Raw genomic sequence first — 20,621 nt, forward strand, 5'->3', positions numbered from 1 at the left:
CCGCCCAAAGCGCGCCGAGCTCGGCTGCAGTTGCCTTGGCGGCAGCGGCCGGCCGACAGCAACAGTGAATTGCGGCGGCAGAAAAAGCAGGCTCCGGCTGGCGGGCAGCTGCTGCTCCAGCTGGGGGAAAAAAAAAAAAGGAGCGGAGGCGAAGAGGGAGACGGTGTAGTACGCCTTGTAGGGTGAGCGAGTGAGACACCAGGATGGCCGAGTGGTTAAGGCGTTGGACTTAAGATCCAATGGACGTATGTCCGCGTGGGTTCGAACCCCACTCCTGGTAGTTACGTTTTTTTCTCATACTAAAAATTTTTAAAAAATATATATACATTTTCACTAAGCACTCTACGACTTAGACTCAGGAATTCTGTCTCCTAGTTGAGAGAATTCTGTCTCCTAATTAAGTCCCACAACACGCGGCTCGGCTTCCCACAGACCAGAGGCAACCCAGCGAGTGGGCCGGGCGTGGGGCTGGGGCGCGGGCGCTGACCCAGGGTCGGGGCGGCGGGGTCGGGTGGGGTGGGCGTCGCAAGCGCTCAACTGCTTTGGGGGTCCAGGCGGGGTCCGGACTCGGGAGGCAGCCGCGCCCCGGGGGGCTCACCTCCCTCGCTAGCTGGGCAGGAAGGCCGCCTGTGACAACGGCAGGCAGCGTAGTTAGAAAAGTGCAGAAAAGTCAAGAATGCCTCTTTCCCGTTTCCTAATTTCTCGCCAAAATTAATTGTGTGCCCAGAATTCTTTCGTTAAATCCATGAAGGCGGATACAATATGAATCACAGCTACAAAATGGACTCCACTCTGTAATCGGCTAAGAATTTTAAAATAAAATACACTGTCTAGGTTTTTTAATTTTTTGTCTTTGTTGTTTTTAAAATACTTTTAAAAAGTGAAAGTAATCTAAAATCTAGAGGGGCGGAGTTGCAAGTACAGTGAAAATTACTTCCCCCCCACCACAAAATCATTTGAGAGTAAGATACCAAATAGATGCTCCAGGACAACCGTTAAAATCAGTAAATTAACGTTGATAATTTACTACCATCTAATCCCCAGGCCCCATTTAATCACCAGTCGTCCTTTAAAAGGCTCCTGTTCTGAATAATACGTTGCATTTACTGGTCACATTGCCTTAAGCTTCTGCAATCTGAAATAATTCTTCACTGTTTCCTGACTTTCATGATCTTGAAACTTCTGAAGGACAAGCTCGTCATTTTGCAGAATATCTCTTTGTCAGTTTGGGTTTGTCTAATGTTTTCTCGTGATTCGATTCAGGTTATACTTATAAAGCCCAGAGCTATCCCAGAATTGATGTGTGTTTGCTTTGTGGCCTCTTAGATGGCATGATTTTGGTGTGTCCTGTTACTGATCTGAATTCACTTGATTAGGCTTTTCCGCCAGTTTCCCCGACTATACTTAACCCTTTGTGATTGACGCATATTTTGATGTGAAGTGCTTTGAAGCTATGTAAATATCTCATTACTCATTAAACTTTCTGTTTATTCAATTATAGAATCACAAGTTGGGCAAGTATGCATTCATGGTGTCCTATTTTTAATTAATGGTTCCAATCTATTTTATTTCTTTTGATGCTGAACGTGTCCCAGATTTGGCCCCAGTGGGAGTCTATTCAAACTGACTTTTGACATGCCTGCATTTTTTAGCACGTCCTTACATCCTAGTCCAAGATGGTCCATGCTTACCTTGTATTGCTCTTGATCCAGACGATGCAGGATCAGACATTTTGAAAAGAACCTCGGTTTCCTTTAGTGGACAATGGTAATTAGAAACCAAGCTCTCAGTAGTAGGTGTGCTCCTTGGTTTTGATGTGTTACTGTTCCCAGGCCCTCTCAGTGGACAGAAAGAGATATGTGTGTGTGTGTACACACCTGTATTTATCTATATATCTATTTATATTTAGGAGTTCATACCAATACTCTAATTCTGATACAACACTATACATTTTGTTCTAGTTTTTCTATCCATATTTGTAATTCCCAAAATTGCCCCTTGGTCCCCTGCCCCAGTGTACCATCTACCTTTTTTGGGCCCATCTAATGGATTTAGAATTGAATTGTTCAAGAAGAAGGGAAGAAGAAAGAGGGTCTAAACAGGTTAGACATAAGCATCCTGCCAGCACCTAGAACTGGCTATGAACAGTCACCTTTGGACTTTTCAGATGTACAGATAAATAAGCCAGCTTTTCCTTCAATGAGCTTAGATAGTGAGAGACCGATTGTAATAAACTACATTTATGATGAGAAAATATAAACTATACCCAAGATGCTAAAGGAGCAGTGCTGAAAGCCCTCTTTCCCAGAGAGTCAGCTTTAGATGAAAACTGAAGGAAGAGGAATAGGGTAGCAGCAGAGAAGGCAATGGCACCCCACTCCAGTACTCTTGCCTGGAAAATCCCATGGACGGAGGAGCCTGGTGGGCTGCCGTCCATGGGGTCGCTGCGAGTCAGGCATGACTGAGAGACTTCACTTTCACTTTTCACTTTCCTGCATTGGGGAAGGAAATGGCAACCCACTCCAGTGTTCTTGCCTGGAGAATCCCGGGGACGGGGGAGCCTGGTGGGCTTCCGTCTATGGGGTTGCCCAGAGGAACACGACTGAATCGACTTAGCAGCAGCAGCAGCAGCAGAGAAGGGCAGGGAGGAAGAGGGGTACATGTCGGGGAAAACATCTTGAAACCATACTAAATATGGTGCCTGAAGTCCACTGAAGGATCCGAAACAAGAAGCAACCTGATCAGTGTTGCATTTGAAAGTATCTCTTGTCTATTGATGTACAAACTCTTAATGTACAAACTCAATGGGTCTCTTTATGCTCAGGACAGGGGGCTTGTTGAATTGGCAGAAAAAATATTTCTTAGGGAAAAATTGTTTAATGCGGTCAGTAGCCAGTTAGACTGAGTTCTATGCCTCTCTTCTTCCTTAAAAGCTGAGCAAGGAGAGAAACAATATTGACTTGAAGCCTTCCCAGTCTGAACCCAGGAGTTCTTGCTGATTTGTTTTTATTAATATGTTCACGTGCAAAAATGGAACAAAACTTCCAAGAACAGGCAGAGTAGTGTAGAATTGTACTTTGTTCCTTTAGAAGTATGTTGTATATCAAGGTTCTAGTCAGTAGTAACCAGCTACTGTGCTATAGCAAAGACGGTAAAAGACAGCTAGTATTCTTTCTTGTGCTTGTTAAAATTCTGACAGATCCCTGAGATGCCACGAAAAGGAGTGAAATGATGTCTGAAATCTGCTGGTCTGGAAACAAGAGAATTTATTAGATGAATCCTAGGGCACTGTGATTGATCAATATAGTTGGCCCATTTAATCGCAATCTTCACATGGCAATTTAGACGAAATTTTCTGCTTTACTATATCCTTCTCTATGAAATGTTCTATCATTGATTTCCTCAGGTTAGAAGAATTCTCTAAGTGAATTTCAATTTAGTGTGGCAAACTCTAAGACTATGATTCAGTTTATGAAGTACATATCCCAAAGTGACTCGGTAGGAAGAATCCAGGCTTTGGGGTCAGACAGAATGTACCAACATTCTCAGGTTATCAGCCTTCTTTCTTCATTTGCAAATAGGAAAATAATATTTTACGCACACAAACTGGTTGTGAGGCTGTAATATTCTTCTCATAAAAGTGGGTGTTTTGTAACTGCGTTCACTTCCCTTTTCTGGAGCAATCTTTTGTGGAAAGTACAGTAGAACCCACACTGTGCAAATAGGAAGGAAGCTTACCTTGCCTGTATAGACCACTTTGCAGTTTTCCCAAACACTTTCACATTCATATCCTCCTTTGACAGACAATATCATATACATAGACTAATTGTGCTTAGGTGGTGGATACGATTAGACACAATTTCCTTTAATAAATGTAAAGAATAATGTTTTCTTTCACTCCAAATGATGTAGATAGAGCTAGAGGATAGCATTAGTTCTTAAAAAATGGAAACTCTCTCCTAAAATGTAGCAGAATTTTTACTTTTCCTTGAGAAGCAGACCTGTTATATTTGACTATTTTTAAAAATTCTTAAAATATTTTGAATTTAAATTTGAATCATTTGTAGGTATACTACACCTAAATTTAGGATGATGTTCCAATGATTATTTTAACAATAAGAAATTAAGTCATTAAGTTGAACTATAAATATGAGTGTAGATTTATGAGCATATTTTCAGTTCAGTTGCTCAATCGTGTCTGACTCTTTGTGACCCCATGGACTGCAGCACGCCAGGCTTTCTGTTCCATCACCAGTTCCTGGAGCTTGCTCAAAATCATGTCCATCGAGTCGGTGATGCCATCCTTTAAGTTATTAAAAAATTGATCTTTTTCTATGGGACTTTACATGGAACATAGGAGAAGTGTTGCCAATGTATTTAAATAGTGACATCTACTGGTTCATCTGAGGTAAAAATGTTTGCTAAATTCTGTCTGCTTTACTCAGACAGAATTTACTATACTTTTACTGTAAAATCCTGATAGTTTCTCCACAGTTACTGTATTTAGGAGTACATTAAGGCTATGTGTAATCCAACCAGTAAATTGAACTTTTTCTCTCTTTCTATTATTAAAGATAAAGCTGCCATTGAAGAGAATCTCAAATCACTGACACCACTCGCATGAGCTATTATTTTAATTGTATGAACAGGGCTTTTATCTCATCATATCCATCATCTTTGTTTCTTCCAATATAATATTTTTCTTCCAAAACTCACTATGAAGTTGAAGGAAAATAGAGATTTGGATTAGTCATGTGCTTTACAGAAATCATACCCCATTTGAGAAATCCTGAACAAGAAGGTTTCCCTGGAGAGCTTAATTATGCCCTTTCTTTTACATTTTGCTTTTAAATACAGTTGCAGCTATTTCATGAACAAATGGGGCTTCCCTGGTGGGCTCAGTGGTAAAGAATCCACCTGCCAATGCTGAAGACATGGATTCAATCACTATGTCAGGAAGATCCCCAAAAGGAGGAAACACTCCAGTATTCTTGCCTGGAAAATCCCATGGACAGAGGAGCCTGGTGGGCTACAGTCCATGGGGTCACAAAGAGTCGGACACGACGGATTGACTAACTTTTGTTTGCTAATTGTTCAAATGATGTAAATGATAATGCCCAAAGTTTTAATGAATGTGTCCAATTATGAAGATGCCATGTAGGAATCAGAAACATAATCCTAGGTCCTTTGCATCCACCTTACTATTGAAGAGAGGGCCATCGTGAGCCACCTGGTTCATTTGTGAACCACTTGGTTTCATTTCTATTCATATAGGTTTTGATGTTTCTGAACCACTTATCAGTGCTTGGCAAAGAAGCAGTGATTGCATTGGGTCCTTACTAAAGTGAGATGGAAACTGCTTAGCAGAGTATCTCTTCTATACGTGGTATGCACTATATAAAGGCTTGTTGAATAAACGAACAGCCTTGAAGTCCGCTGAGTATATTTCACAGTTCATTCTATTTATTGTGCACACACTAATTTTCACTTAGGATATGTGTTTTAAAATGTCCCCAGGATTTTCTTCAATCAGGCATGTTAAGACACGGACATGACTGTCATGAAGAAGAATTTTTTATATTCACAGATCCCTAGAAGCAAGAGCCATGGCACACCACACAGGGTCAGGATCAGGAGGCAGAGGGAACAAGGGGAAAGCAAGGGCAAGAACTTTTATTGTGATTTTGTTGTTGTTGTTTAGTCGCTAAGTGTCCTACTCTTTGCCACTCCATGGACTATAGCCCGCCAAGCCCTATGTGCATGGGATTCTCCAGGCAAGAATACTGGAGTGAGTTGCCATTTCCTTCTCCAGGAGATCTTCTCAACCCAGGAATTAAACCCATGTCTCCTTGGCAGGTATATTCTTTACCACTGAGTCACCTGGGAAAACTTTCATTTCTGTTTTTACAGGAAGAAATGAGCAAGGCAGAGTAAACAGGCTGAGGATTGGCTAGTTTGAATAATTTCAGCAGGCTCTGGAGTGTTGGGGTTGCCCTGAGTTTTCTGATATTTCTAGGAATTACCTAACCCTCGGAGAAGCCGTCCCTCCCTGGTCAGCAAGGCCCCAGACGCCAGCACATCAAGAATACAGAAAGTAAGAAAGTAGAGTTAGTATAGTCGGTCAGACATTCTCACACTTTTTCCCCTTCTTCCTTCTCCATCTTCATCTAGGGTAGACCCTACTCAGGAGAATCAAGATTCAGAAGCCCAAACAGACAAGCACTTAAATACTGGGAGTTTTAAAAATCATTTCTATCTGGATCAGCTATACGATATACCTGTGCAATTCAAGTCTCAGATGTATTGTTGGGTTTAGATTGTGTTTTCAGTCCTTTTCTTCATTACTATAGAATAATGAGGCTAGCAGTTACTGAGTAAGTTAACTTGTAACATAGCATCAGAAAGATGGATTATGAAAAGGAGTGTTGCGTGTTTGTCTCAATTCCACAGTCGTCTTTATAAATAAATGTAGGAATCCATGTATTTGTGAAATATGCAACATAGGTGCTAAGTGGCAACATAGAACTGTGATTAGGAGGAAGATGGTGCATTTAGTTTCAGGTGTGTATACCATCATACTTTGACATATGTGTGTACTATGACGTTATCTCCACCACAAGTGTAGTTACCACTGATCGCCACACAGTTGGCCTCCTTATTCATTTCACCCATCCCCCTTCCCACCTCCACCCTGGTAACCCTAAGCTGATCTCTGCATCTGTGAATTTGTCTGTTTATTTTGTTTGTTTTTTGATTCCACATATCTGTGAAATCATACAGTATTTGTCTTTCTTCTGACATTTCATTTAGCATAATATCTCCAAAGTTCATCCATGTTGTTGAAAAGGGTAGAATTTTGTTCTTTTTTTAAATGGCTGAAAATAGTCCATTGTATATATACATATGGATACCACAGCTTCTTTATCCATCCATCATGGAAAATTAGGTTGTTTCCATATTTTGGCTGTTGTAAAAATTGCTGCAATGAATATACAGTTGCATACATCATTTTGAATTAGTGTTTTTGTGTTCTTTGGATAAATACCCAGTGTGGAACTGTGAAACCTGTATGAGGGTCAAGAAGCAACAGTTAGAACTCTGCATGGAATAACTGACTGGTTCAGGATTGACAAAGGAGTATGACAAGGTTGTTTATTATCACCCTGTTTATTTAACTTATAAGCAGAGCACATCATGCGAAATGCCGGACTGAATGAGTTACAAGCTAGAATCAAAATTGCAGGTAGAAATATCAAGAACCTTAGATATGCAGATGATACCTCTCTAATGGCAGAAAGCGAAGAGAAACTAAAGAGCCTCTTGATGAGGGTGAAGGAAGAGAGTGAAAGAGATGGCTTAAACATTTAAAGAACTAAGATCATGGCATCCGGCCCCATCACTTCATAGCACACAGAAGGGGAAAAGATGAAAGCAATGACAAATTTCCTCTTCTTGGGCTCTCAAATATCTGCGGATGGTGACTGCAGCCATGAAATTAGAAGATAATTGCTTCTTGGCAGGAAAACTATGACAACCTGGACAGTGTGTTAAAAGGCAAAGACATCACTTTGCCGACAAAGATCCATATAGTCAAGGCTATGGTCTTTCCAGTAGTCATGTACAGATGCGAGAGCTAGACACTAAAGGCAGAGCACTGAAGAACTGATGCTTTCGAACTGTGGTGCTGGAGAAGACTCTTGAGAGTCCCTTGGAAAGCAAGGAGATCCAACCAGTCTTAAAGGAAATCAACCCTGAATACTCCTTGGAAGGACTGATGCTGAAGCTCCAAAACTTTGGCCACCTGATGTGAATAGCTGACTCATTGGAAAAAGCCCTGATGCTGGGAAAGATTGAAGGCAGAGGAGAAAAGGGTAACAGAGGATGAGATGGTTGGATGGCATCACTGATTCAGTGGACATGAAGTTAGGGCAAACTCCAGGAGACGGTGAGGGACAGGGAGGCCTGGTGTGCTGCAGTCCATGGGGTTGTGAAGAGTCAGACTTGGTGACCGAACAACAACAACAATAGTTCTATTTTTAATTTTTTGACGTATCTCCGTGCTGTTTTCTATTATGTCCACAGCAATTTACAGTTCCACCAATAGTGTTCAACGGTTCCCTTTTCTCCACATCCTCTCCAAGATTTGCTGTTTCTGGTCTTTTCTATAATAGCCATTCTAACAGGTGTGAGGTGATTTCTCATTTGATTTCGATTTTAATTTCCCTAACAATTAGTGATGTTGAGCATCTTTTCTTGTACCTATGTCTTCTTTAGAAAAATGTTTATTCAGATCCTTTCCCCTTTTTAAAATCAAGTTGTTTGGGGTTTGTTGTTGCTGTTGAGCTATACAAGTTCTTTATATATTTTGGATATTAAACTCTTATTAGATATACGATTTGGAAGTATTTTCTCCCATTCAGTAGGTTGCCTTTTCATTTTTTTTCTCATTGATTTATTTTTATTTTTTACTTTACAATATTGTATTGGTTTCCTTTGCTATGCAGAAACATTTTAATTTGATATAGTCCCATTTATTTATTTTTGCTTTTGTTTCCCTTGCCTGGGTAATCAGATCCAAGTTTTTTATTACTGTTTCATTCTGCTTACTTGTAATTGGTCTGTTCAGATTTCCTATTTCTTTACAATTCAGTATTAGATTGTATATTTCTAGGAATTTATCCATCTCTTCTAGATTGTTCAATTTGATGACATAGACTTGTTCATAACGGTCTCTTATGATCCTTTGTGTTTCTTCTGTTTCAGCTTGTAATTTCTTTTTCATTTCTGATTTTATTTATTTGAGTCCTCTCTCATTTTCTTGGTGAGTTTAGCTTAAGGTTTGTTGATTTTGTTTGTCTTTTCAAAGAACCACCTCTTAGTTTCATTGATCTTTTCTGTTGCTTTCTCGGTCTCTACTTAATTTATTTCTGAGCTTTCCGTATTGATTTTCTAATTGAACTTTCCGTTGATGTAAGTGGGGTGTTAAGGTTCCGTGCTACTGTTGCACTGCTTTCATTTTCCCCCTTTAAGCCCATTAATATTTACTTTATGTACGTCGGGCTCCTCTGTTGGGTTCGTGTACAGTTATAAATATTATATCTCCTTGCTAGATTGGCCTGTTTATTATGATGTAATGCCCTTATTCATCTTTTAGTACAGTCTCTATTTTAAAATTTATTTTGTCTAATATGAGTTATAACTACTTCAGCTTTCTTTGCATCTTCATACACATGAATGTATTTTTCCATTCCTTCACTTTCAGTCTCTCACTCACTTCTGAAATGAGTCTGTTATACACAGCACATAAATGGGTCTTGGTTTTTTCAGTCCATTCAGCCATTATATATTTTGACTGTCAAATATGGTCCATTTTCATAAAGGTCTTATTGATACATTTGTTAATTTTGTTGTTTTCTGACTGTTTTTGTATTTCCTCTCTGTTCTTTCTTCTCCTTCTCTCTTCTCTTGTGTTTTGATGGTTTCCTTTAGTGTTATGTTTTGATTTCTTTCTCATTTTCTTTCAGTTATTTGCTATATAGATTGTTTACTTGTGGTTACTATGAGGTTCACATGTAACATACTATAGTGGCCTGTTTGTTTAAGTTGGTAACAACTTTAATTTGAATACTTTCCAAAGCTTTATCTTTTCACCGTCTGTAATGTGAATGTTGCTCTTCTTGTTGTCCCAAAGGTCTATTAAAGTACATTTGCTTTTCTTAATTCTTTTTAAATTTTGCTGCTCTGTTTGACTTGAGTTCTTGACTTCCATCTCAATGATTTGTTCTTCTGCCTTATCCGGTCTGCTAGTGAACCTCTTTAATGTATTTTTCAATTCAATTATAACTTTTGTTTTGAACTTGCTTATGTTTTTATCTCTTTGTTGAAGTTCTCACTGTGTTCATCCATCCTGAGTTCAGTGATCATTTTTATGACCACTACTTTGAATTATTTATTAGTTAGTTTCAGTTTAGTCACTCAGTCATGTCCAACTGTTTGCGACCCCATAGACTGCAGCACGCCAGGCTTCCCTGGCTATCATCAACTCCCAGAGCTTGCTCAAAATCATGTCCATGAAGTCGGTGATGCCATCCAACCATCTCATTCTCTGTCATCCCTGGCCATCGCCATTGCAAGAAAAATCAGTTAGTTTGCTTATCCCTGTTTCATTTAGTTCTTTTTTCTGAGTTTTTTGTCTTGTTCTTTTGATTGGAATATATTCTTTTGTCTCCTTATTTTGCCTAATTTTTTGTATTTGTTTTTCTATATTAAGCAAATCAGTTCTCCTGGTCTTGAAGGAGATGTTCTGTGGGGCTCAGAGTTAAAATCCTGTCTAGCCACAAGAGCAGGAGCTCAAGGGATGTCCTGAATATGGGCTACATACACTTTCTTGTTGTGTCAGGGTTGTGGCTACTGTTGTGGCATGCTGGTGGGCTGGACTGGACCTGGACTGCTGGCTGGTGGGCAGCAGGGCCTGGCCATGGCCATTCCAAGTTTTAATCCCATCTCCCCTTTTTATTATTAATAGCTGTGTGACTTTCAGAGATGCAAGCTCGATCTCTGGGTCAAGAAGATCCCCTGGAGGAGGGCATGGCAACCACTCCAGTATTCTTGTCTGGAGAGTCCCACAGACAGAGGAGCCTTGTGGGCTGCAGTCCATGGTGTCGCAAAGAATCAGACACAACTAAAGGAACTTAGCACATGTGACTGTAGACTAATTATTTAACATTTCCAAGACTTTGATTTCTCACAAGTAAAATGGGTGATAACAAAGGTACCTATCAAACAGCTTGTTGTGAGAATTAAGTCAGTGTTGAGAAAGTTCTTAGAAAGTAGTGGCATGTAGAATGACCAAAAGATTAATCCATTGTTATACTTTGTGACAAAGGTCTGTATAGTTGAAGCTTTGGTTTTCCCAGTAGTCATGTATGGATGTGAGAGTTGGACTATAAAGAAAGCTGAGCAATGAAGAATTGATGCTTTTGAACTGTGGTGTTAGAGAAGACTCTTGAAGGTCCCTTGGAGTGCAAGGAGATCAAACCAGTCACTCCTAGAGGAGATCAGTCCTGAATGTTCATTGGAAGGACTGATGCTGAAGCTGAAGCTCCAATACCTTGGCCACTTGATGCGAAGAACTGACTCACTGGAAAAAACCCTGAAGCTGGGAAAGATTGAAGGCAGGATGAGAAGGGGACAACAGAGGATAAGATGGTTGAATGGCATCACTGACTCAATGGAGAGGAGTTTGAGTAAGCTCCAGGAGTTGGTGATGGACAGGGAAGCCTGGCATGCTGCAGTTCATGGCGTGACAAAGAGTCAGACATGACTGAATGACTGAACTGACTGACTGACTGATACTTTGTGATTCTTATAAAATGCACCTATCTTATAAGGTACGTTTACAAAATTCAGTATGAGACCAGATTTGTTAAAATGGTAAAAGTTCTTCATGGAATTGATTCTGCTGCTGCTGCTGCTGCTAAGTCGCTTCAGTTGTGTCCGACTCTGTGCGACCCCATAGACGGCAGCCCACCAGGCTCCCCCGTCCCTGGGATTCTCCAGGCAAGAACACTGGAGTGGGTTGCCATTTCCTTCTCCAATGCATGAAAGTGAAAAAATAAAGTGAAGTCGCTCAGTCATGTCCGACTCCTAGCGAACCCATGGACTGCAGCCCACCAGGCCCCTCTGTCTATGGGATTTTCCAGGCAAGAGTGCTGGAGTTGGGTGCCATTGCCTTCTCCTGATTCAGCTGTAGGAGATACATTATATTTGCCATAGAAACTGCAACAAAAGACACAGATTTTAAAGACATGAATATTTGGAAGAAGGACTTAGATTTCAGTCTTCTGATTTGTTCATTAAACTTTATTTTTCCATTTAAAAGTCTTTACATGTTAATATTCCATAATCAACATTCTCTTTATAAAAAAAACTTCTATAAGGCCTTTAATAATTTGTATCTTAAAAAATAGCACAGAGTTCTAAGCTCTAAGTTTCCAAATTCATTATAAGTGAACTTATTGTTTTCCTTTGGGTGTTACACCCACTGGGTTAGTCACAGATAGCTATATTAAGGATGTTGTTCACATTTTTTTAAACACTAGCAATTCTGACCCACCCAGTTTGGCTTCAATTTTAAGAGGAACCTGACAAATTTTTTTTTAATTTCACATAAGAAAAATAAGAAATGCCTGTCACTGGAACATATGCAAAATAATATATAATGTAATGCTTTTAAGTATGGAAAAGTGCTTCTTACACTATGGACTGGCACTGAAGTCTATTATTATGCAGGAGAACTCTTTCATAGTGATTTCAGTGGAATGCCTAATTTTATTAGTGCATTACAAAGAACAGGGAAAAGTATGTGCATGTATGCTAAGTCCCTTCAATCCTGTCTGACTCGTTGTGTCTGACTCTTCGTGACCTTATGGACTGTAGCCTGTTAGGCTCCTCTGTCCATGGGTATTTTCCAGGCGAGAATGAGTTGCCATGCCTTCCTCCAGGGGATCTTCTCCACCTAGGGATTGAACCTCTGTCTCCCAAGTCTCCTGCAGAGTAGGCAGATTCTTTACCGCTGAGCCACTGGGGAAGCCCTGGAAAAGTATACAGTTCAGTTCAGTCACTCAGTCATGTCCAATTCTTTGTGACCCCATGGATAGTGGACAGCAGCACACCAGGCTTCCATGTCTATCACTAACTCCCGGAGCTTGCTCAAACTCATGTCCATAGAGTTGGAGATGCCATCCAACCATCTCATCCTCTATCGTCCCCTTCTCCTCTTGCCTTCAGTCTTCCCCAGCATCACGGTCTTTTCCAATGAGTCAGTTTTTAGCATCAGGTGGCCAAAGTATTGAAGCTTCAGTATCAGTCCTTTCAATGAATATTCAGGATTGATTTCCCTTAGGAGTGACTAGTTTGATTTCCTTGTAGTCCAAGGGACTTTCAAGAGCCTTCTCCAATACCACAGTTCAAAAGCATCAATTCTTTGGCGCTCAGCTTTCTTTATAGTCCAACTCTCACATCAATACACGACTATTGGAAAAACCATAGCTTTCACTAGATAGACTTTTTTTTTGGCAAACTAATGTCTCTGCTTTTTAATATGCTGTCTAGGTTGGTCATAGCTTTTCTTCCAAGGAGTAAGTGTCTTTTAATTTCATGGCTGCAGTCACCCTCTGCAGTGATTTTGGAGCCCCCCCAAAATAAAGTCTGTCCCTGTTTCTATTGTTTCCCCATCTCTTTGCCATTAAGAGGTGGGACTGGATGCCATGATCTTAGTTTTTTGAATTTTGACTTTTAAGCCAACGTTTTCAGTCTCATTGAGAGGCTCTTTAGTTCTTCTCTTTCTGCCATAACGGTGGTGTCATCTGCATGTCTGAGGTTATTGATATTTCTCTCTGCAATCTTGATTCCAGCTTGTGCTTCATCCAGCCCGGCATTTCACATGATGTACTCTGCATGTAAGTTAAATAAGCAGGGTGACAATATACAGCCTTGATGTACTCCTTTCCCAATTTGGGTAAGTATACATAGAATGAAATTTTACAGTGGCCTAAAGAATTGAAATTACCACAGCAATATACTAACTGAATCACTTAATCAATTTCTTTCATGCTGATTTTGGTCTCCTATGAGTAATTCTCAGAGTAAAGTGAAATGGGGATGAATCTGGATAATTCTGGATGGAGAAGCCCCCTAGGTGAATCTGGGATGCAGAGGATCCCTCCCATTGGATTTCCCTGTTTTGTTTCTACGTCTCAGTACCATGAGTCAGTCCATTGCCTGCTTATAGAACACACAGCTACTGCTGCCTTTTGCCCATGTTTTCAAATATCTAGGAAACTCTTGCGGCAAAATATCAGAACTGGCAACCTCTAGTTTCAACAGGGTAAGTCATTCATTCTGTAAGTATCTAAAAAATAATTTTATTTCTTTATTTTTGGCTGTGCTGGGTCTTTGTTGCTGCACAGGCTTTTCTCTAGTTGGGGTGAGTGGGGGCTACTCTCTTGTCACAGTGCCCAGGCTCCTCACTACGGTGGCTTTTCTTGTGGTGGAGCACATGCTCTAGGATTCAGCACTCGAGGGCTCTAGAACACAGGCTCAGTAGCTGTGGTGCACAGGCTTAATTGCTCCCTGTGGGATCTTCCTGAATCAGGGATCGAACCCGTGTCTCCTGCACTGGCAGGTGGATTCTTTACCATTGAGCCTACAAGGAAGTCCTCTGTGAGTATTTTTTAAGTGACTGGAATGAGCAATGCTATGCTGGCTGCTGGGATACAGCAATGAATAAGAAAGACAAGGTCCTGTCAATAGAGCTTACATTTTATTAGGGAACGCAGGTGTTAACTATTTGCAGCATTAACTTTTTCATCATCACAATGTCTTTCTTGAACCATGGGACACAGTTCAGAGTAGGAGAAGAGAAGCAGAGACCTTTCAGAGAGCAGATAGAATGTGAGTGATGCCCATAACCACCTATGCATCGTCACCGGGAGACGGCCTGGATTCAGCCTACAGAAAGAAAGAGGAAAAGAGGGAGAGAGAGAGGGAGGGGAAAGAAAGAGGGATAGAGGAGGGGAGGAAGGATAGAAAGGGCGAGAGGAAGGAAAGGAGGGAGGAAGATAAGGGCATGACCTCACTTGACTTCTTTTAAAAAAGTTTTTTTTTAAATAATTGTATTTGCTTTTGGGTGGACGGGTCTTCACTGCTTTGTGCCAGCTCTCTCTGTTTGTGGTGAGCAGGGGCTGCTCTTCGTTGTGGTGCGTGAACTTCCCATTGTGGCGGCTCCTCTTGTTGCAGAGCGTGGGCTCCAGGGCACCCGGGCTTTCAGTAGTTGCAGTGCGTGGGCTAAGTAGTTGTGGCGAGTAGACTTAGCAGATCCACCACATGTGGAGTCTTCTGGGACCAGGGATGGAACCCTTGTCCCCTGCTCTGGTATGTGGATTCTTTCTTATCCACTGTGCCACCAGGGAAGTCCCTCATTTGACTTCCTGAATCCAGTTATTTCAGAACCAGCTGCACACTCTTGGTTCCAAGTTTGTGTGTGTGTGTGCGTGCATGCACTCAGTCATGTCTGACTTTTTGCAATCCCCTGAACTATTGTCCGCCAGGCTCCTCTGTCTGTGGAATTTTCCAGGCAAGAATACTGGAGTGGGTCACCATTTCCTCCTCCAGGGGATCTTCCCAACCAAGAGATGGACCCCGAGTTGCTTGCGTCTCCTGCATTACAGGCAGATTCTTGACCCACTGAGCCGTTGAGTTAACACAGTAAAGTCTTGTTTTGTATGTGGATGGACACAAGTTTGTGTTGGTTTCTTGTTATTTGAAGCTAAGAGTTCTGACTAAAATAACTAATATTCATATAAATTGAGTATCTTTTTGAATATCAAAGAAGCAAAAAAATACTTTAGAAGGCAAACAAGTAATGGCTTCATGAGATGTAATTGTGGGCTTATTGAAGATTAGAGTTTGAAGGGATTTACATAGACAAAGCTTCCAATAAGGCAGAAATAACCCACCGACTCCTGCCAGATGTAAACTTGTTTCCAAATCAGTGGTCCTTAACACTGGTCCTGGGGGACATTCTAGAAGAAAGTAGGGCACTTTGGGCTTGTCATCATAATTTTTGGAGTTTACTGCCATTAGGGAGAGAGCAGAGATGTTGGGCATACTGCAATGTATGGGTGTCCCACACATTTAAAAATTACCCTTCATCCTGCAAGATTTTGGAATGTCCAGCAGGGTATCCCTGTAGGTTAAAAGCCCGTTTACCTGAAACTACAAACTAAATCGATTTTTCATATTAAACATAAAAAGTTTTTGCAAGCTTTCAATATGCAGTGGATTTTCAAAGTATACCACTACCATGTAAATCAAGGTAATACTGTATTTTGTTTTATATAGAATTTCATCAAGAGTTTGTTTCCATGTTGGAAAACTCACTTCACTCACAGCAAAAGCATTGGTGGCATTTGAGTCATTGATTCAACACACCTGCTTCAGCGTGTGTTCATAGCTGCTGTATTCCTCCTGGTTCAACCGGCTCTGTCTTCTATAGTCATGCTCTAACACTTACATATTGAGAAATAATTTAGAATCAGAAGTCTTCAACCTTCTCACTCATCAAGATAGGCCTTTCTGTGTCCCAGCTATTGTAAACAGTGCTGCAATGAACATCAACAGATGAATGGATAAAAGAAGCTGTGGTACATATATATGATGGAATATTACTCAGCCATAAAAAGGAATGGATTTGAGTCCATTCTAGTGAGGTGGATGAACCTAGAGCCTGTTATACAGAGTGACGCAAGTCAGAAATAGAAAAACAAATATCGTATATTAATGTGTATATATGGAATCTAGAAAAAGGATACTGATGAACCTATTTGCAGGGAAGCAATAGAGACACAGGGGGGCTTCCCAGGTGGTGGTAGTGGTAAAGAACATGCCTGCCAATGCAGGAGATGTAAGAGACATGTGTTCAATCCTTGGCATGGGAAGATCTCCTAGAGGAAGGTATGGTAACCCACTCCAGTATTCTTGCCTGGAGAATCCCATGGACAGAGGAGCCTGGTGGGCTACAGTCCATGGTTGCAAAGAGTCAGACATGACTGAAGCAACGTAGTGGGCAATAGAGACACAGACATACAGAACAGACTTGTGGACACAGTGGGGGAAGAAGAGGGCGGGACGAATGGAGAGGGTAGCATGAAATATATACATTACCATATGTAAAATAGATAGCCAGTGGGGATTTGCTGTTATGATTCAGGGAACTCAAATCAGTGCTCTGTGACAACCTAGAGGGGTGGGATAGAGTGGGAGGTGGGAGGGACGTTCAAGAGGGAGGGGACATATATATACCTATGGCTGATTCATCTTGATGTATGGCAGAAACTAATGCAACAAGGTAAAGCAATTATCCTCCAATTAAAAATAAATACATTTTTAAAATAATAAAAATTAAAAAAATAAAAAAGGCCTCTCTGGTCTTATAATTTTGATAAGATGGTATTGGACAGGTTCTCCACTGTAAAATTACTTACTAAGTATTTTATACTTTCACCCACTAGTACTAGCCTCTGTTGATTTTGTTTGGAAAAATTACTATGATTTTTTTTCTACGTCCATCGTTCTTTCTGTATTTCTTAGTTGGCCTTTTTCTATAAGACTGTTCTCCCTTACCTATTAATTTGTTTACTTATTTATTATCAATGTAAGCTCATGGATTCCTATTTTAGTCAATTAATTATAATCTATACAATCCACAACTAAAATTTCACTGCTCAGATTTTTTTAAGATTTGGTCTGCGGGAGCCCCTTCAAGGTGGTCCTCTTCTGCCTGACTCTTTCCACACTTGCCAACCAGTGGCCCCAGTCCACTTGCTGTGGTCATGTTGACCTGACACCCTTCCCAATTCTGGGCCATATCCATATCCCAAGCAGTTATGAATCTAAATACTGAACCTGACACAGGTCTTTTAATAGCCTTTTTTTTTAAGCTTTTTTTTTTTTTTTTAGGTTATTGAGATCATTTTGAATTTTGATTCTGTCATCCACTGTCTCTCCTACTGTTGAACCACCCAAGCATTTAATACATTTTATATTCAAGTTGCTGATAAAATCTCAAACATAACAGAGCAAGAATTTCCTGCGATTAGAGATATTCTTTCTAGGAGAATTGATACATTAATACACATCTGTGTATGTCATTGTTCAACTATTTCCAGACTTACTTTTAATAATTATCCAGTTTACTTTTATTTATTGTGACCACAAGAATAACTTAAGGTATTTTTCCCTCTGGTGTGCCAAAATTAAAATGCACTCTGTCTATGTATGGCAGTGACCTTGTAAAAGATAAGAATTATGTTAGTTTGACCTAAGATGTTATTAATGAATCTACACTGGTTTCTACTGCTCATGGCTTTCTTATCAGAGAGGTTAAGTAACTTGTTCAAAGTATTGCTACTAAATGAAGTCCTGGAATTTGAATTCAGGCTAGTGTGTCTCCAAAGCCTTGCTCTTTTTACAACACCTCCATCAGTTTACATGGAGATGGGGAAAGGATCTCCTCTTTCCCATCTGCAGCCAAGGACATCTTGGGAAAGGGCTCAAAAAGCTGTAAATAACAGTTCTGTATACCTCCGCTCCCCCCGACCCCGACCCCACGCCCCACACCTCCCCTTCCCCACCCCACCCTCAGGGACCTGAGACAGTGGTAACTCCTGAGTCTTACCAGATTAACCTTTGTTTTGTCATTTGTTTTCCCAGGTGGTGCTACTGGTAAAGAACCCGCCTGCCCGTTCAGAAGACATAAGAGACATGGGTTTGATCCCTGGGTCGGGAAGATCCCCTGGAGAAGGACATGGCAACCCACTCCAGTATTCTTGCTTGGAGAATTCCATGGACATATACAGATAGAAACCTAACATAGAAAAACATGTGTGTTTCTTCAAGAGTCAAGCATTTCTAAAACACAAATATGAAATTTAATTATTTGTACATGTGAAATATTTAGTCAACATTGTTTTATCTCTCAGAATATCAATATTTCAAATATGGATTTTTATGCAGCTTTTTAGTTCAAGAAAGTTACAAATTTTTTATAACACCTTTAAATCTAAATCTACAGCTTAGAAATGCCACAGAAGCCACGGAAGATATACCCATATCCAAGAACCTGATGAAGGTGGCATTGCTAGCCCCCCCAAAAAAACAGAGGAACAAACAAAAATCTCAAGTACTAGAAGTGGTCTATTGAGGCTTTTTGCTGGATTTGATAGAATGTTTTGTGCAAAGATCACATTCTTGAGGTTGTGGTCGTGCTGAAGGGGTAAGAACAGAGGACGAGGAAAGAGTCTGAACAAAGGAAGATTTAAGTTGACTGGCAGGGCGAAAAATCCCCACAGAGGAGTCTGTAAATTCAAAAGCAGTGGTGGGAGTTCCCGCTGGAATACTCGGAGATGAACTGCATAAAATAATAGAGGCCCTTCTGTGGGAAAGCAGCCCAAGCTGGCAGTTGCTCAGACGAGTCCACCCACCAGGACCAGAGTCGATGATGGCTCTAGGGCTCTCTCAGTTTCTGTGGAAGAGTTCCCTGTCTCCAGCCTCTCAGGAAAATGGCCTGCAGGCCTTTAAGTCCCGGCTAAAGTGATTCCCACCATGCTGGATTGCACCTGGAACTGAAGAAGCAGGAGGATTGTTGAAAAACATCTTATGAGCTCATTGACTTTATCCATATGAATATCTTTATTTTTCTCTACAAAAACAAAAGTAACATTTCTGGCATGTTCCCTGGTGGTCCACTCTGAACTTCCAATGCAGGGGTCATGGCTGTGATCCCTGATTGGGAAACCAAGATCCCACATGCCATGTGGCCAAAAAAAAAAGTAGCATTCACTTTCATGATCAAATATCTAGGTATTTTCTCAAGGTTTTATCCATTGTTCAGAAAACAGTATTGCTAGACTGCATGTTGTGCCCCTCCCCACATGTATTCTTCACGTCATTGGTTGTAATTGAAGCTGTGTTCGAGGGCACACAGAGCTGCCTTGAATAAAGACCATATTGTCCAGTTTTCTTTTAACTGCAAGCTGCAATGTGAATAATTGGCCAGTGACTTATAAATGGTACTGGAAAGCTTCCAGGAAAACATACTTAAAAGATTGTGTCAGTGTGCCCTTTGTCTGCTCCTGGGAACACCAATTTCATGACTGATACTTCAGCCATTGTATTGGACCATAACGATGGAGGTCACAGCCCAGAATTGGGAGAGAAGTGAGTTGGTTTTTTTCCTGATGCCTTAGTCAAGTCTCTATCCCAACTCTGGACTACCAACCTTCAGACTTTCATGAAGACTGAAATAAGCTGTTACTTGGAGAAGATTTCTTTCATCTGCAGCCAATGCTAGACCTACCTGATATTAGTACAAATTAGTTTAACTATTAGTATAAGAAATACAAGAAAGAAGTCACTAACCATCTCCCCAGAATACTCTAGCTTTTTCTTTTTTTTATCATGTCCTCTCAATCCTTCTCTGAAATAATGCTATAGAATCTAAAAAAAATGGAGAAGGAAATGGCAACCCACTCCAGTATTCTTGCCTAGAGAATCCCATGGACAGAGGAGCCTGACGGGCTACAGGAGCCTGATGGGCTACAGTCCACGGGGTCACAAAGAGTCGGACATGACTGAGCGACTTCACACACTCACACACATGTTTTCTTGAATAAAAATTAACCATGTTTATATTCTGCAAAAAAAAAAAAAAAAAAAGAATCTAAAAAAAAAAATTGTTAAATTTTCAATTTCTGTACCTGAATATTGACTTAGAGAAATACTCACATACTTAAATTTTTTTTTGCTTCTGGCCTCATGATTGTGTCCCTCCCCTCTGGATCCTCCCATTCTCTGCTTGCCCAAGGACCTTCTGCTGCTGCTGCTAAGTCGCTTCAGTCGTGTCCGACTCTGTGCGACCCCATAGACAGCAGCCCACCAGGCTCGCCCGTCCCTGGGATTCTCCAGGCAAGAACACTGGAGTGGGTTGCCATTTCCTTCTCCAATGCATGAAAGTGGAAAGTGAAAGTGAAGTCGCTCAGTCTTGTCCAACTCTTAGCGAC

The 20,621-nt window shown here is 40.7% G+C and overlaps 1 long non-coding RNA gene and 1 other non-coding gene across 2 annotated transcripts; both read left to right on the forward strand.

The window, feature by feature from the left end:
• The first annotated feature begins 94 nt into the window (after positions 1-94).
• LOC139184813 (uncharacterized) lies at positions 95-18,708 on the forward strand. Its single transcript, XR_011568332.1, has 2 exons — positions 95-182; positions 18,274-18,708. It is a non-coding gene; the product is annotated as an uncharacterized lncRNA (long non-coding RNA).
• On the forward strand, positions 198-280 carry TRNAL-UAA (transfer RNA leucine (anticodon UAA)). Its single transcript has one exon. It is a non-coding gene; the product is annotated as a tRNA-Leu (tRNA).
• Positions 18,709-20,621: the final 1,913 nt, after the last annotated feature.

The sequence above is a fragment of the Bos indicus genome, chromosome 9 (assembly GCF_029378745.1).
Source record: "Bos indicus isolate NIAB-ARS_2022 breed Sahiwal x Tharparkar chromosome 9, NIAB-ARS_B.indTharparkar_mat_pri_1.0, whole genome shotgun sequence".
Lineage (NCBI taxonomy): Eukaryota > Metazoa > Chordata > Mammalia > Artiodactyla > Bovidae > Bos > Bos indicus.